The sequence below is a fragment of the Triticum aestivum genome, chromosome 7A, assembly GCF_018294505.1.
Source record: "Triticum aestivum cultivar Chinese Spring chromosome 7A, IWGSC CS RefSeq v2.1, whole genome shotgun sequence".
Taxonomy (NCBI): domain Eukaryota; kingdom Viridiplantae; phylum Streptophyta; class Magnoliopsida; order Poales; family Poaceae; genus Triticum; species Triticum aestivum.
This window is the reverse complement of record NC_057812.1, coordinates 636,195,228-636,211,139: the sequence shown is the minus strand read 5'-3', so window position 1 is coordinate 636,211,139 and position 15,912 is coordinate 636,195,228.

Here is a 15,912-nt window from a genome sequence, read left to right as displayed (position 1 = left end):
GTCTCTTAAACTCATACAGTTGACTTCCTTTCATAAAAAGAAATGTGTGTTTAGTGCTAGTTTTTTTTTAATTTTTGTTGGGAAAGCTTAGTGCTTACATTTCGTTTTTTTTTCTTTTAGCCATAGTGCTTACATCTCTTTTTTTCTTTAGAGGTTTACTCTAGACACTTCTTTAGGGAGTCCAAAAATGATCAAATTTTTAATGTGTTCGTGGAGTTTGAGGGGGCCTTGCTCCCTCGTTCTCTTTCGGTCCACCCCTGACTTATGCTATGGCCATTTAAAAAAACGTTCATGATATTTTTAGAAGTTATTTTTTTATCATTGTTTGTAAATTAGTAACATTTATTAAGTGTTGGAGGATTTAAAATGTTCATGTTTTTTTACAATTATTTGGATATTTATTAAAAATGTGAATTTTCACATTTAAAGAAAGAATCACGAAATCTTTACGGCATATTTGCAAATTTATGAAGTGTTCATCTAGTTAACAAAACAATAAAAAAAGAAACACAACATAAAAATTAAAAGGAAAAAACAAAGAGAAGTAATGCAGTGAACAACTGCTGGTGGAGCGTAGTCTCATCCACGGGCCAACTTCCTGACCATCGCTGGCATAATGCCCAGGTGAACTGGCCGCGATTGTATCTAACGGGTTATGTCCTCTGTCGGATAGCTGGTCTCCAACCGCCGGTGGATACGAGGCAGTCAGTGGTTTTTCAATTGTCGTTCAATACTCTACGACAACTCCTTGGCAAACCTGAACGACGTTTATCTCTCAAATGTTAAGACGAGTTTCGTTAAACTTTCGCAAAACCGACATTTGTCAGTAAGATCTATGTGTTTAGCTTTTGCTTTGGTACATTAGATCTTCCCATGGTTAACAAACAGTCATGGAGGCTAAAAGATTAATACATTTTTGGGGCAACTTCATAAGAAGACTTGGCATGTAGGGCCGGAATTCAAGTCGAGACGAGCCGATTTAGCTCGACTCTTTGGAGCTTGTTAAGATAACGTATTAATTTGGCTCGGCTCATTAATTAGGATAGCGGGTTCATATTCAAACATGGCTCAACTTGTGCACTTCATGAGTTAGCTTGTTTATCTCATGACAAACTTTAACAACAAAGTACTATATATATTATGTATACAACAAACTACACAAATATATTTATGACAGCATATTTTGGCGAAGTATCAAGTGAAAACGTTTGTTCACTGAAAACTGAAAACTCTCTTCGTGCGCCACTGGATCGAGGACCTACGGTACAGAAAAAAGGTGAAAACTAACCACGCACTTAATCCCAGTTTTGCAGCTAACCCCCTGCATTTAGGTCCTTTCTTGGTAACAATTCACCCCCAAAAAAGGGAAAACGAATCGTGCTCTGTACAACCTCCATGAGTCTAGTCGTGCGCCGATCGCCATATGCCCTAGCTCTCCGACGGCCGCCCCGTCCAGCAGCGCTAGCACTCAGCCGGCTGTGATTCCCTGCCGTCCTCCGGCCATCCCCATGAGCCCCCGCCCTCCGCCGGTCTCGGTCGTGTTCCCCTGCCCTCCGTCGGCCGCGGCCATGAGCCAGTGCTCTACGCCCATGCATCGCAGGGAACTAGGGAAGTACAGTAGAATCCATGTTACTGAAAGAAAGTTGCTCAACTAGCTGTCGTACAGCACCTCCAGAGCAATGGGAAAGCTAACTGTAACCAATTCACAATCGTTCTGAAAATCTGCAATTTCAGTATGTACAACAATAGCAAAAGAACAAAGATCTGTTGTACATCCACATTCATTCAGGATCTTTCTGTACATTCATATACAAAAAGGTGCAGCAAAACAAAAAGGATGTGTCATGTGTGTGAACATCCACATTCATTCATGGCGTTTAATCAGTTGCAGGAAAACATCGACCATTTCTCTGTACAGCAAAACATCTATAATTTCTCTGAACATCGACATCAGCCATTTCCCTATACAGCAAAACATCCACAATTTCTCTAAACATCCCTCGCTGGGAGCAGCACCAGGTCGTCGGGTCGACGGGCCAGCGCCGCTGCCGCTGCCGCCTCCAACGCGTGTGCAGAAGAAGGGCAGCGATGCGGAGGACGCGGCCTCTAGGTCTCCTCGCGTGGGAGCAGCACTAGGTCGCCCTTGCGTGGGGCCACCATGGAGATCGCATCGGGCTCCACCGCGGCCTCCGCGCAGTCAGTCGCCGTTGAATAGCCGCCGCAGTCAGTCGCCGCCGAATAGCCGCCGCAGTCAGTCACCGGCGCTCCCTGGTCGCCCTCGCGAGGATGGAGAACTAAGAAGGGGATAACGAGTACGCCCTCTCCTGTGGATAACTATTGTTAGCAGGGGGTTAGCTGCAAAACTGGGATTAAGTGCGTGGTTAGTTTTCACCTTTTTTCTATACCGTAGGTCCTCGATCCAGTGGCGCACGAAGAGAGTTTTCAGTTTTCAGTGAACGAACGTTTTCACTTGATACTTCGCCATTTTACTAAACAAATAAATAACTTACAACAAACAGGCACATGGTTCACAACATAGAAAACAACACTCAACAACAATATACTACTTATTTTTTGCCCCTTCTGATTAACTAGCCCAATGAGTTAAGCGAGTAACTCATTAGCTCGGCTCATTAAACTCGGTATATTAGCAAGTTTCGATTCAGACTCCGCTCAACTTGTTTGTGAATAGGTCCGGCCGATCCACGAGCTTCTGGATTAGCTCACAAGTCTCAAGTTTTAATTCTAATCGTTGGCAAGGGTAGTATTAATTCGGTTTAATATTCAACCCTCAACTTCAAAACCGGTTATTCCACACCCCAAACTAACCATCCAGTTCAAAAATAAACCCTTCGCCCGGTTTTGACTCATTGAGTGGTTTTGACCATGTTAGCTGCTGACTAGGCACTTCCATGTCACCATTTGACACCCCCTACATGTGGGTAAAATGCACACTCCTTGCCGCATGCCATCCCCACTTACGCTCTCCTCGTAGCATTGATTCACCCTGTCGGAATCCTTCAAGAGGATGTACCTCCTCGCTGGCTTCGATGGCTCGGATCTATGGCCACCCACCTACCGTGTGCCGGGGAGGCCGAGGATGCCCATGAGCGCCGCAATGAACGGCGGAGGCAGTGAATCGGACTACACCATGCAGGGCCTTGACACGATGCAGCGGCGCGGACTGCACGCACACGACAATGTGGTTGCATGCACACTTGACGGCCGTCCACGATGACACGGGAAGCCATCTCCTCTGACACCGCGCCTCCAATGCGAGATCTGGGCCTCCTTTGGGGAGCTTGGGGGGGTTGCTCTGCCCTGGCCCCAGCCTCCCTCGATGGCAAGCATTCCACATTGTGCAGGCCGACGAGGCCCGACCAGAGCACACCGCCATGGCTAGATGCATGCGCGGAATAGAAGGGGAAGAAGAGCGTGGAGTGAGGAGCGGCCGGAGCGAGAGCTTGTACGCGACGACGACAGTCGATGTTAGAGGGCTACGGGAGTTCGTGGTTGTGGGTGGGGGAATCGACCGGAGCTGGAGCGTGCAGCTCGGGTGACGTGCTGCTGGCGGCGACAAGTCCCTGTTCGTCCACTACAAGCCGGTAGTCGGGTCACACAAGAACAAAGGAGTCAAGGCATCGAAAGAGAGATGTAGTTTTTTATTTTTGTTTTTTCTTGGGCGGGTCCCACGTGTAAGGAGGAGATCAAAATCTGACGTGGCGGTGCCAACTCAGTAGTCAACATGGTCATAACTGCTTACCTGAGTCAAAACCGGGTGGAGGGTTGATTCCTGAACCGGATGGTTAGTTTGAGGCGTGGGATGACCGGTTTAAGAGTTAAGGGTTGAATATTTAACCGTGTGGGTTGTAATGTGAACTTTTCTCTTATTTTTATCACAAGCGTGGGACATACATTTGTTCAAAGGAAAAAAGGGAAATGTCGATAACTAGGTGGTGTTATTTTTCTGCTTCCACCTGGTGGTAACTAGTAGTTTGAAAGAAGAAAGAGTAAAGAACACAGATACAGGCATGTGGAATATTAAACCCTTGTTCTTATTATCGTCTGTCTCTTATTCTTGTATGGTTTATCATCCAAGTGGCTTCTAATCTTTACTGACCAAGAAGTGCTGCATGTAAGTTTAGGAACTGGCCGTTAGAGCATCTCTAGCCCTTCTCTAAAATTCTAAACCCTTTCTAGACCTTCTCCTAAAAAATTTTGCCCCTCAAAAACAATGAGAAGAATCTCCTCCAAATGGGAAAAAAATAAGTTAACCGAGAAAAATCTCCAGCCTAAATCCTCTCTCCTCCATCCCCCACATACGTCCTTGTTGTTGCTCCTCGTCCTCCCCACTCATTGCTAGTGCACTCCGTTCTCTCAAGCAAGCCACCATCGTTGCTTTCCTCCCCGACTTGCTCGCGGCGATTGTTCCCTACTTCCCCATTCAACCTTCCGCTCCTTGAGTGCTGCCTCATCCACGACCTCGCATGTCGCACCCCATGGCCTCATACTCCGATCTTGTTTGCTGATGTGTATGCCAGGAATGGGCTCGCCACGAATCCCTAGCATGAGAAGGGCACACTGTGGATGATGAGATCAGTCTCCGCATCGGTGTCCTAGCCCCGCGCGGCCTCGACTGCAGCGCGGGCGGTGGCGACATCTTTTTGGTCTGCCGCCACAAGCCCTCTTCACCATTTCGGCGGGCCTCTACTCCGGCGTGAGCTCCTTCTTCAGCTTCTTCTTTGGGCGCATGGCATCAGCGGCCACGCTGTTGGTCGTGACGTCTGGGGTGGAGGCGGCGAAGGGATTGGGCGTGTCATCTATGGCGCAAGGGCAGGAGGGTTTTGGGGAAGAGGGAGGGGGATGGGGTGGACGCCCCGCCGATGAACGGGGTCATGGAAGGATAAGGGAGGGCGTTGCAGGTATCCGCGCCGAAGTAAACCCAGCTCAAATTTAGGCTGAAAATGGGTCACATCGAAAAAAAAAATGACACACGTTCCTTTACGTCTTCGCGTTTAGGTGCATTTTTATTCGCGCGGAGCCAAACGGACGCAGCTGCAGAAATGGGTTGCCACGTTTGAGCTGACCTTATGTCTGGAGAGAAGAATCAGGTGGAGGATTTGCATTTGAGCAGGTCGCGGCGGACGGTGGATGGTAAGTTTTCGTGGCGCTCGCGTAACACATCCTCGCCCTGGCCGGACGGATTCACGCGTCTGCCGGTGTGTCCATGTTGAACTCGGATTCCGGACGCGCTTCCTCGATCCGAATTGGAGTGGAGCTCGACTTGCACATCATCATCAGAATTTATATAAGCGTACTACATCCACAGCAGAATTCATCGCTTTCCTTGATCGCCCAACCTTCTCCCTGCCACGCGAGACAAGAGCACCACCGCTAGCGCTAGGTCACACAGAGGACAGAGCTCGCGTCCGCCGCCACGCCATGGCCGCGCCCACGCAGAGCAGCCCGCTCCGCCGATGGAAGCGTTTCTTCCGCGCCTTCGACTCTGTGGACGCCGCCATCAAGCCCTCCGACCCTGACCACTCACGCGACGAGCTCCGGCGCGCCAGGGTCAACATCGTGGAGCAGCTCTGCGACGCCGCCGACGACGATCAGGCGGAGCGCCTCTGCAAGATTCTCGACGACCACATGGCGGAGTCCCTTGAGACGCTGCGGCTGGTTCCGGTGATGCCAAGCGTGTTGGCCTCCACGGACCTCGGCAAGTCCGTCTGCGCGCTGCGCAGGCACGAGTCGGAGCGCGTCCGCGTCCTGGCCAGAGGTCTCGTGAGCGGGTGGAGGGCGTCGATGAAGGACGAACTCGCCAAGGTCAGAGACGCTCTGCACAAGCTTGACAACATCAACGTGCCGCAGAACAAGGAGGTCACCATCGATCAGCAGACCGTGGGAATCAGCAAGAAGGCGTCCCCCGCCGGTGACCGTGCTGGGCTCTGCTCCGAGGAGAAGATGGAAGCTGCGAAACGCAAGTTCCACCAAGCTTACCAAGAAGCAGAGGACGCCAAACGGCGGCGCAGGACGCAGTTGGTGCAGGCGCCCAAGATGATGCAGCCAATCAGGAGGTGCACCAGCTCCATGGTCAAGAAAACCTTCGCGATCAAGACGCAGCTTCACATGGCTTAGGGATCTAGCTCAACCAGTTGGAAATATCTAAACTAGTGTTTCTGTATCCTTCTTTTCGATCATGCAGTACTGCAGTGCAATTTCTTGCTTGCTTGCCTGTTCTGTACGATGAACTGAAAGCGAGATTCGGTGTTACAAATCTGCTGAAATCGGCAAAAAAAGAAAAATACTCTTCTTGTTGGGAAAGATGTGTTTGTGTCGGATTGCAATTCTGCACGTACCTAAGCAGTAAGCAATCAATAAGCATTCCCTTTTAGTACAATTTTGAGTTCTCATGTCCGTGCTCAGACTTGTAGTCCAATTTGAATTCAATCAAAATTGACAAAACAATCCTCTTATGGGACGGAGGGGGTACATATGTACGACAAACCAAGATATACAACCACAAAAAAGTAAAAGAAAAATCTGAGGTTTGCAAGTTGGATTGATTGCATAGGAAAATGTCATTGTTTTTTTTTTACAGTTTGAACTGACGTGTATTAGGTTTTGTCTTCTTTAGTTTACACATCTAGGTATTTTGACTGAGAAAGGCTTGTGAGATCGTGGCATCCTTCATGTTGAGGAAATATTTACAGGTGTACAAGATTCCCCTTTTATACATGACGAAATGACATTACTGATTCGGTTCTTATGTGCAGACCATGAGAGCCAGTTAACTCCATGGTCACCACTGATAAACAACAGCAGCGACCCCATGCATCCTTTCTATCCCCAAATGATGTAGGTCCTCGAAAGTACTATTATGCTTCCGAGCTCAAATCCGCATGAACAGTAAAATCGAAAAAATAGATAAAAATTCAAAAAAATCTGTAATGTTTTTGTGATAAACTTTGACAAATGTTTTGTACGCTTGCAAAATTTTCAGCACGAAATGACATTCGTGGAACGCGTGACAAAAAAAACAAAATCGTCACTCCAAAATGTGTTCAAAACTAGCATTTTGGAACATCGTTTTTTTGCCACGACTTCCACGAATGTTATTTCGTGCTGAAATTTTGCAAGCATGCTAAAGATTTGTCAAAGTTTACCGTGAAAAAAAATCAGAATTTTTTGAATTTTTTGAATTTATTTACTATTTTTGTGATTTTACTATTTATGAGGGAGCATTTGAGCTCGGGAGCATATACTCCATGTCCCAGTGTCCTACCATAATCTGGAATCCTACAGAATGACCAAAATATTTATTTGGGCTTCTCTTCATCGACCTAACAAGTTTGTTTCGAGCCATTCGGAGCCTCCGAGTGGTTTGTTTCGGTCTCACAGAGTGAACGTGATCAAACTTGTGTACTCTTCTGGATTCCACATGGTCTCACAGAGTGCACCGGGTGTCCCGTGACAAATTTTCTGACATCCATTCGGTCTGTCCGAAGTAACTCTGCGGCTTCTGCCCCTGAACTTGTTTTGGCTCCACAGGTTGCATACGATGTCGGATTAAGACGTTTTTTATATCAAAATCAACCGTTTCGACGAGACAAAGATTTTTCATGTTGATAACTTTTTCATTTGAGGCCATCTTAATTACGTTTTGTGCCCCTGAGACTTTTCGGCCAACGGGAAGCCGAAAAGTGCTCTTCGGACCAGTTGGGCACTCTTTGGCAAATGAGAGGCTGAAGAGCCCACTTCGGCCAACGGTAGGCCGAAAAGTCCCTCTTCGGCCAACAGAAGGCCGACGGGGTCATAGTTTTGATTTTTATGCATTAGGTCGTACAGTTTCCGAATTTGCTATAAAAATCATCATAGTTTCAAAAAGAAGCACCAGAACAACAACTGCTGCTGTTGAAGAGTAGCTTAGACCAGAAGTACCCAACCAGAGGACACACGAAGAAAGCGGATTACGTCCAGATCCGTGCAAATCCACCAAGGACAGATCCGCCGAAGACTGATACGTCTTCAACGTATTTATATTTATGAAGTGTTCATATGCTATATTTACATCAATTATATATGGTTCTGGTGCACTTTTATGGACTAACTTATTAATATAGTGCCCAGTGTGAGTTCCTATTTTCTGCATAGTTTTTGTTTCATGGAAAATCAAAATCTAGGAAGATCAAAATGCCGCAGGAAATTACGGTGATTTTTTATGAAATATATATAATTTTTTTAGAAAAGAATCAATGCAGGATGGTGCCCCCACAAGCCAGGCTGGGCAGCCCTTAGGTCGGTTGGAGCTCTTCTTTCGCCGCAAGAAAAATTCCCTCAAAATTTTAGCCCGGTCAGAGTTACGAATCTCCGTCTATAAAAGAAACGGTGAAAGACTAAAAACACACGTGAAGCAGAGAAGAAATCAGCGAGATATCCCATCTCGGAGGGGTGAGGGGCACTCGTCCCTCCAGGCACCATGGGGGCCAAGGGCCAAAGGGGAGAACCTTTCCCCATCTAGGGGGTGTGGGAGCTAAATCCAGCAGATCTCGGCTAGGGGGTCCTGAGCTGGTCTCCCTGCTTGTATTGTATTAATTGTGGATGGAGCACAAAGTACACGATGACCTACCTCAAGATCGTATGAATGAATCTAACTTGCTTCTACCAACAAAACCCTTGGCTTATATTCTGCCCGAGGGTACCTAGGGTTACACAGGGTCGGTTACATCTAGATATAACATGCCAACTATTTGAATATGCCTTGAAGTGTACGCTAAATCTTCGGAGGATTTCATCTTGAACACGTCGAGGGCCTAGTATACGTGGTCGATTTCACAGGATCGATTACATCCAGATCCATAGACACCTAATGACGACTACAAGCACTGAAGTGAGCCGATGGCGCGCCGCCGTCATCGTCCCTCCCTCGCCTGAGCCAGAAAAATTTATTGTAGTAGACAAACGAAAAGTCGTTGTGTTAAAACTACATAGGACCAGCGCACCAGAACATCAATTGCAGTCGTTTAAGAGTAGCATAGATCGGAAGTATCCAACCTGAAGACACACGAAGGAAGTGAACTACGGTCGGATTATGCAAATCTACCAAGGACAAATTCGCCGGAGAAACACCTCCACACGCTCACCAACGATGCTAGAGTGATCAAGCAAACAACGTGAAGGGGAGACATGACAAATACAAAGATAAATCCTATAACAATGTCAGCTACAAACAAAATGATAATAAACAAGCATGTAAATTTGACCTATAGTAAAGGAAGAATGCTACTGTGCAATTCTAGAAAAAGCTCTTCGGTGGTCTTTTCATTTCAGTACCGAAGCCGAATAGATCAATTAGATGACCATGGGTATGAGTCTCTTGCTTCACCTTCACGTGTCCCATTTCTGCATCCGCTCTTGTAAGCAATAGCTACCCGTCGACAAGGAATCACTTAGATTAATAAGGTTTTGTAACTAGGAGTTGTACAAAGTGGCTCAGCCAATGGCGTAGGTTTTGAGTGGTATGAATTAAATAAAATATCATAATAAGCACGGTAGATCAACATCGGGGTCGGCATTAAGAAAGACAAACCATGGGATATGGCCACGATGGACTTTATTGAGGGCCCGACGCCAGGGGACTATACACGCTAGCCCAAGCTACTGGTTTTATCTATAGAGCAAGGGTTAGCATGTGACCGTGACTGATAAATCTTCATCGTATCTATTTTTCCAAACTCTTTTGCTTTTATTTTGGATTCTAAATTGCATGATTTGAATGAAACTAACCCGAACTAACGTTGTTTTCAGCAGAATTACCATGGTGTTATTTTTGTGCAGAAATAAAAGTTCTCAAAATGATCTGAAACTTCACGAAGATCAGTTTTGGAGAGCAAGGGTGTTGCTTCCACGGACCTCGCCAAGTCCGTCTGCACGCTGCGTAGGCACGGGTCGGAGCGCGTCCGCGTCCTAGCAAGTGGCCTCGTGAGCGGGTGGAGGGCGTCGATGAAGGACGAGCTCGACAAGGTCAGAGACGCCCTGCACAAGCATGACAACATCGACATGCCGCAGACAAAGGAGATCACCGTCGATCAGCAGCAACATGTCTCCGCCGATTCTGACATCGTCATGAAGACCGTGGGAATCAGCAAGAAGGCGTCCCCCGCCAAATTGACACCAATGCCGTTCGAGGCATCAAGCTAATGGCCTGAGCGATTTGTGTGTTTGACCCCAGCAAAAAAATTCAATTGACACCAGCCCACCGCAGAACATAAGCCCAAAGTGATAGCCCAGTTAGATAATTACAGCCGTCAAGGAAGTATCCATCTGGCTGGTTAGTATAGCACGGAGCCCATGAAGGCACAACAACCGCCACTTATGGCCGCGATGAGGCAAGCCCTCTCAGGCGGATCAATTATATATGGTTCTGCTGCACTTTTATGGACTAACTTATTATTATAGTATTTTCTGCATAGTTTTTGTTTCACGGAAAATCAAATTCTGGGAAGGTCAAAATGCCACAGGAAATTACGGTGATTTTTTATGAAAAATATATATAATTTTTTTAGAAAAGAATCAATGCAAGATGGTGCCCCCACAAGCCAGCCCGGCACGCCCCCGGCTTGTGGGCAGCCCTTAGGTCGGTTGAAGCCCTTCTTTCGCCGCAAGAAAGTCAGTTTCAAGAGAAAAATTCCCTCAAAATTTTGGCCCAGTTAGAGTTACGAATCTCCGGCTATAAAAGAAACGGTGAAAGGTCAAAAAACACACGTGTAGCAAAGAAGAAATCAGCGAGATATCCCATCTCGGAGGGGCGAGGGTCTCTCGCCCCTCCAGGCACCATGAAGGCCAAGGGCCAAAGGGGAGAACCTCTCCCCATCTAGGGGGCGTGGGAGCTAAATCGAACAGATCTCGGCCAGGGGGTCCCGAGCTGGTCTTCCTGCTTGTATTATATTGATTGTGGATGCAGTACAAAGTATTCGATGACCTACCTCAAGATCGTATGAATGAATCTAACTTTCTTCTACCAACAAAACCCTTGGCTTATATTCTGCCAGGGGATACCAAGGGTTACGTAGGGTCGGTTACATCTAGATATAATATGCCAACTCTTTGAATGTGCCTTGAAGTGTACGCTAAATCGTCGGAGGATTTCATCTTCAACACGTTGAGGGCCTAGTATACGTGGTCCAGTCTTCAGTAGTCAGTGGTCCCTGGCCCGGCCCATGATTAATAGGCCGACGTGGTTGGTACTGATACATCCATTTTGCATCATGCTTTTATATCAATATTTATTGCATTATGGGCTGTTATTACACATTATGTCACAATACTTATGCCTATTCTCTCTTATTTGACAAGGTTTACATAAAGAGGGAGAATGCCGACAACTGTGATTCTCGCTGGAAACGGAGCAAATATTAGCGACCTATTCTGCACATCTCCAAAAGTCCTGAAACTTCACGGATGATGTTTTCCAAATATATAAAAACATTGAGCGCAAGAACTTCACCAGGGGGCCCACACCCTGCCCACGAGGGTGGGGGCGCACCCCCTACCTCGTGCCCCCCCTGGTGGCCCTCCGGTGACCATCTTCTGCTATATGGACTCTTTCGATGGGAAAAAATCATAAGCCATCTTCTCAGACGAAACTCCGCCGCCACGAGGCGGAACCTTGGCGGAGCCAATCTAGGGTTCTGGCGGGGCTGTTCTGTTGGGGAATGTAGCAGAATTTTAAAATTTTCTACGCATCATCAAGATCAATCTATGGAGTCATCTAGCAACGAGAGAGAGGGACTGCATCTTCATACCCTTGAAGATCACTAAGCGGAAGTGTTCAAGAGAACGGGGTTGATGGAGTCGTACTCGTCGTGATCCAAATCACTGATGATCCTAGCGCCGAACGGACGGCACCTCCACGTTCAACACACGTACGGAGCGGAGACTTCTCCTCCTTCTTGATCCAGCAAGGGGGGAGGAGAAGTTTATGGAGATCCAGTAGCACGACGGCGTGGTGGTGGAAGTAGCGGGATCCCGGCAGGGCTTCGCCAAGCACAAGCGGGGAGGAAGAGGTGTCACGGGAGGGAGGGAGGCGCCAGGGCTTCAGGTGCGGCTGCCCTCCCTCCCCTCCACTATATATAGGGGCCTAGGGGGGCGCCGGCCCCTTGTAGATACCATCTAGGGAAGGGGGCGACAGCCCTATGTTGGGGAACGTAGCAGAAATTCAAAATTTTCCTATGTGTCACCGAGATCTATCTATGGAGAGACCAGCAACGAGGGGAAGGAGAGTACATCTACATACCCTTGTAGATCGCTAAGCGGAAGCGTTCAAGAGAACGGGGTTGATGGAGTCGTACTCGTCGTGATCCAAATCACCGGAGATCCTAGTGCCGAACGGACGACACCTCCGCGTTCAACACACGTACAGCCCGACGATGTCTCCCACGCCTTGATCCAGCAAGGAGAGAGGGAGAGGTTGAGGAAGACTCCATCCGGCAGCAGCACAACAGCGTGGTGGTGATGGAGTAGCGTGGCAATCCTGCAGGGCTTCGCCAAGCACCACGGGAGAGGAGGAGGAGAGAGGTAGGGCTGCACCAAAGAGAGATCTAATCGCGTGTTCTGGGCAGCCCCTAGGCCTCACTATATATAGGGGAGAGGGAGGAGGGTGCGCCCCCTCTAGGGTTCCCACCCCTAGTGGGGGCGGCAGCCCTAGATGGGAAAGGGGAGGTGGCCAAGAGGGGGAGAGGGGGGCGCCCCCTAGGGTGGGCCTTAGGCCCATCTAAGCCTAGGGTTTCCCCTTCTCCTCCTTTGCTGCGCCTTGGGCCTTGTGGGAGGCGCACCAGCCCACTTAGGGGCTGGTCCCTCACCACTCTTGGCCCATGCAAGCCTCCGGGGCTGGTGGCCCCACTTGGTGGACCCCCGGGACCCTCCCGGTGGTCCCGGTACATTACCGATAAACCCCGAAACTCTTCCGGTGACCAAAACAGGACTTCCCATATATAAATCTTTACCTCCAGACCATTCCGGAACTCCTCGTGATGTCCGGGATCTCATCCGGGACTCCGAACAACATTCGGTAACCACATACAAACTTCCTTTATAACCCTAGCGTCATCGAACCTTAAGTGTGTAGACCCTACGGGTTCGGGAACCATGCAGACATGACCGAGACGTTCTCCGGTCAATAACCAACTGCGGGATCTGGATACCCATGTTGGTTCCCACATGTTCCACGATGATCTCATCGGATGAACCACGATGTCGAGGACTTCAATCAATCCCGTATACAATTCCCTTTGTCTATCGGTACGATACTTGCCCGAGATTCGATCGTCGGTATCCCGATACCTTGTTCAATCTCGTTACCGGCAAGTCTCTTTACTCGTTCCGTAACACATCATCCCGTGATCAACTCCTTGATCACATTGTGCACATTATGATGATGTCCTACCGAGTGGGCCCAGAGATACCTCTCCGTTACACGGAGTGACAAATCCCAGTCTCGATTCGTGCCAACCCAACAGACACTTTCGGAGATACCCGTAGTGCACCTTTATAGCCACCCAGTTACGTTGTGACGTTTGGCACACCCAAAGCACTCCTACGGTATCTGGGAGTTGCACAATCTCATGGTCTAAGGAAATGATACTTGACATTAGAAAAGCTTTAGCATACGAACTACACGATCTAGTGCTATGCTTAGGATTGGGTCTTGTCCATCACATCATTCTCCTAATGATGTGATCCCGTTATCAACGACATCCAATGTCCATGGTCAGGAAACCGTAACCATCTATTGATCAACGAGCTAGTCAACTAGAGGCTTACTAGGGACATGGTGTTGTCTATGTATCCACACATGTATCTGAGTTTCCTATCAATACAATTCTAGCATGGATAATAAACGATTATCATGAACAAGGAAATATAATAATAACTTATTTATTATTGCATCTAGGGCATATTTCCAACAGTCTCCCACTTGCACTAGAGTCAATAATCTAGTTCACATCGCCATGTGATTAACACTCACAGGTCACATCGCCATGTGACCAACATCCAAAGAGTTTACTAGAGTCAATAATCTAGTTCACATCACTATGTGACTAACACTCAATGAGTTCTGGGTTTGATCATGTTGCTTGTGAGAGAGGTTTTAGTCAACGGGTCTGAACCTTTTAGATCCGTGTGTGCTTTACAAATCTCTATGTCAGCTCCTAGATGTAGCTACCACGTTCTATTTGGAGCTATTCCAAATAACTGTTCTACTTGGAGCTATTCTAAATTGTTGCTCCATTATACGTATCCGGTATCTCTACTCAGAGCTATCCGGATAGGTGTTAAGCTTGCATCGATGCAACCCTCTACGACGAACTCTTTTACCACCTCCATAATCGAGAAAATTCCTTAGTCCACTAGTTACTAAGGATAACTTTGACCGCTGTCCTGTGATCCATTCTTGGATCACTCTTGTACCCCTTGACTGACTCATGGCAAGGCACACTTCAGGTGCGGTACACAGCATAGCATACTGTAGAGCCTACGTCTTAAGCATAGGGGACGACCTTCGTCCTTTCTCTCTATTCTGCCGTGATCGAGCTTTAAGTCTTAACTTCATACCTTACAACTCAGGCAAGAACTCCTTCTTTGACTGATCCATTTTGAACACCTTCAAGATCATGTCAAGGTATGTGCTCATTTGAAAGTACCATTAAGCGCTCTGATCTATCCTTATAGATCTTGATGCTCAATGTTAAAGTAGCTTAATCCAGGCTTTCCATTGAAAAACACTTTCCAAATAACCCTATATGCTTTCCAGAAATTCTACGTCATTTCTGATCAACAATATGTCAACAACATATACTCATCAGAAATTCTATAGTGCTCCCACTCACTTCTTTGGAAATACAAGTTTCTCATAAACTTTGTATACACCAAAATCTTTGATCATCTCATCAAAGCATACATTCCAACTCCGAGATGCTTACTCCAGTCCTTCGAAGGATTGCTGGAGCTTTGCATACTTATTAGCATCTTTCAGGATTGACAAAAACTTCCGTTTGTATCACATACAACCTTTCCTCAAGAAAATCGTCGAGGAAACAATGTTTTGACATCCTATCTGCAAGATTTCATAAATAATGCAGTAATCGCTAATATAATTCCAACAGACTCTTAGCATCGCTACGAGTGAGAAAGTCTCACCATAGTCAACTCCTTGAACTTGTCAGGAAACTTCTTAATGACAAGTCGAGCTTTCTTAATGGTGAAACTTACCATCATTGTCCGTCTTCCTTTTAAAATCCTTATGTACCTAACAGCCTTACGACCATCAAGTAGTTCTTCCATAGTCTACACTTTGTTTTCATATATGGATCCTCTCTCAGATTATATGGCCTCGAGCCATTTTGGAATCCAGGCCCACCATCGCTTCTCCATAGCTCATAGGTTCATTGTTGTCTAGCAACATGACTTCCAAGACAGGATTACGTACCACTCTGAAGTAGTATGCATCCTTGTCATCCCATGAGGTTTGGTAGTGACTTGATCTGAAGTTTCATGATCACTATCATAAGCTTCCACTTCAATTGGTGTAGGTGCCATGGGAACAACTCCCTGTGCCCTGCCACACACTAGTTGAAAAGAGACGGTTTAATAACCTCATCAAGTCTCCACCATCCTCCCACTCAATTCTTTCGAGAGAAACTTTTCCTCGAGAAAGGACCCGATTCTAGAAACAATCCCTTATTGCTTTCGGATCTGAGACAGGAGGTATACCCAACTGTTTTGGGTGTCCTATGAAGATGCATTTATCCGCTTTGGGTTCGAGCTTATCAGCCTGAAACTTTTTCACATAAGCGTCGCAGCCCCAAACTTTTAAGAAATGACAGCTTAGGTTTCTCTAAACCATAGTTCATA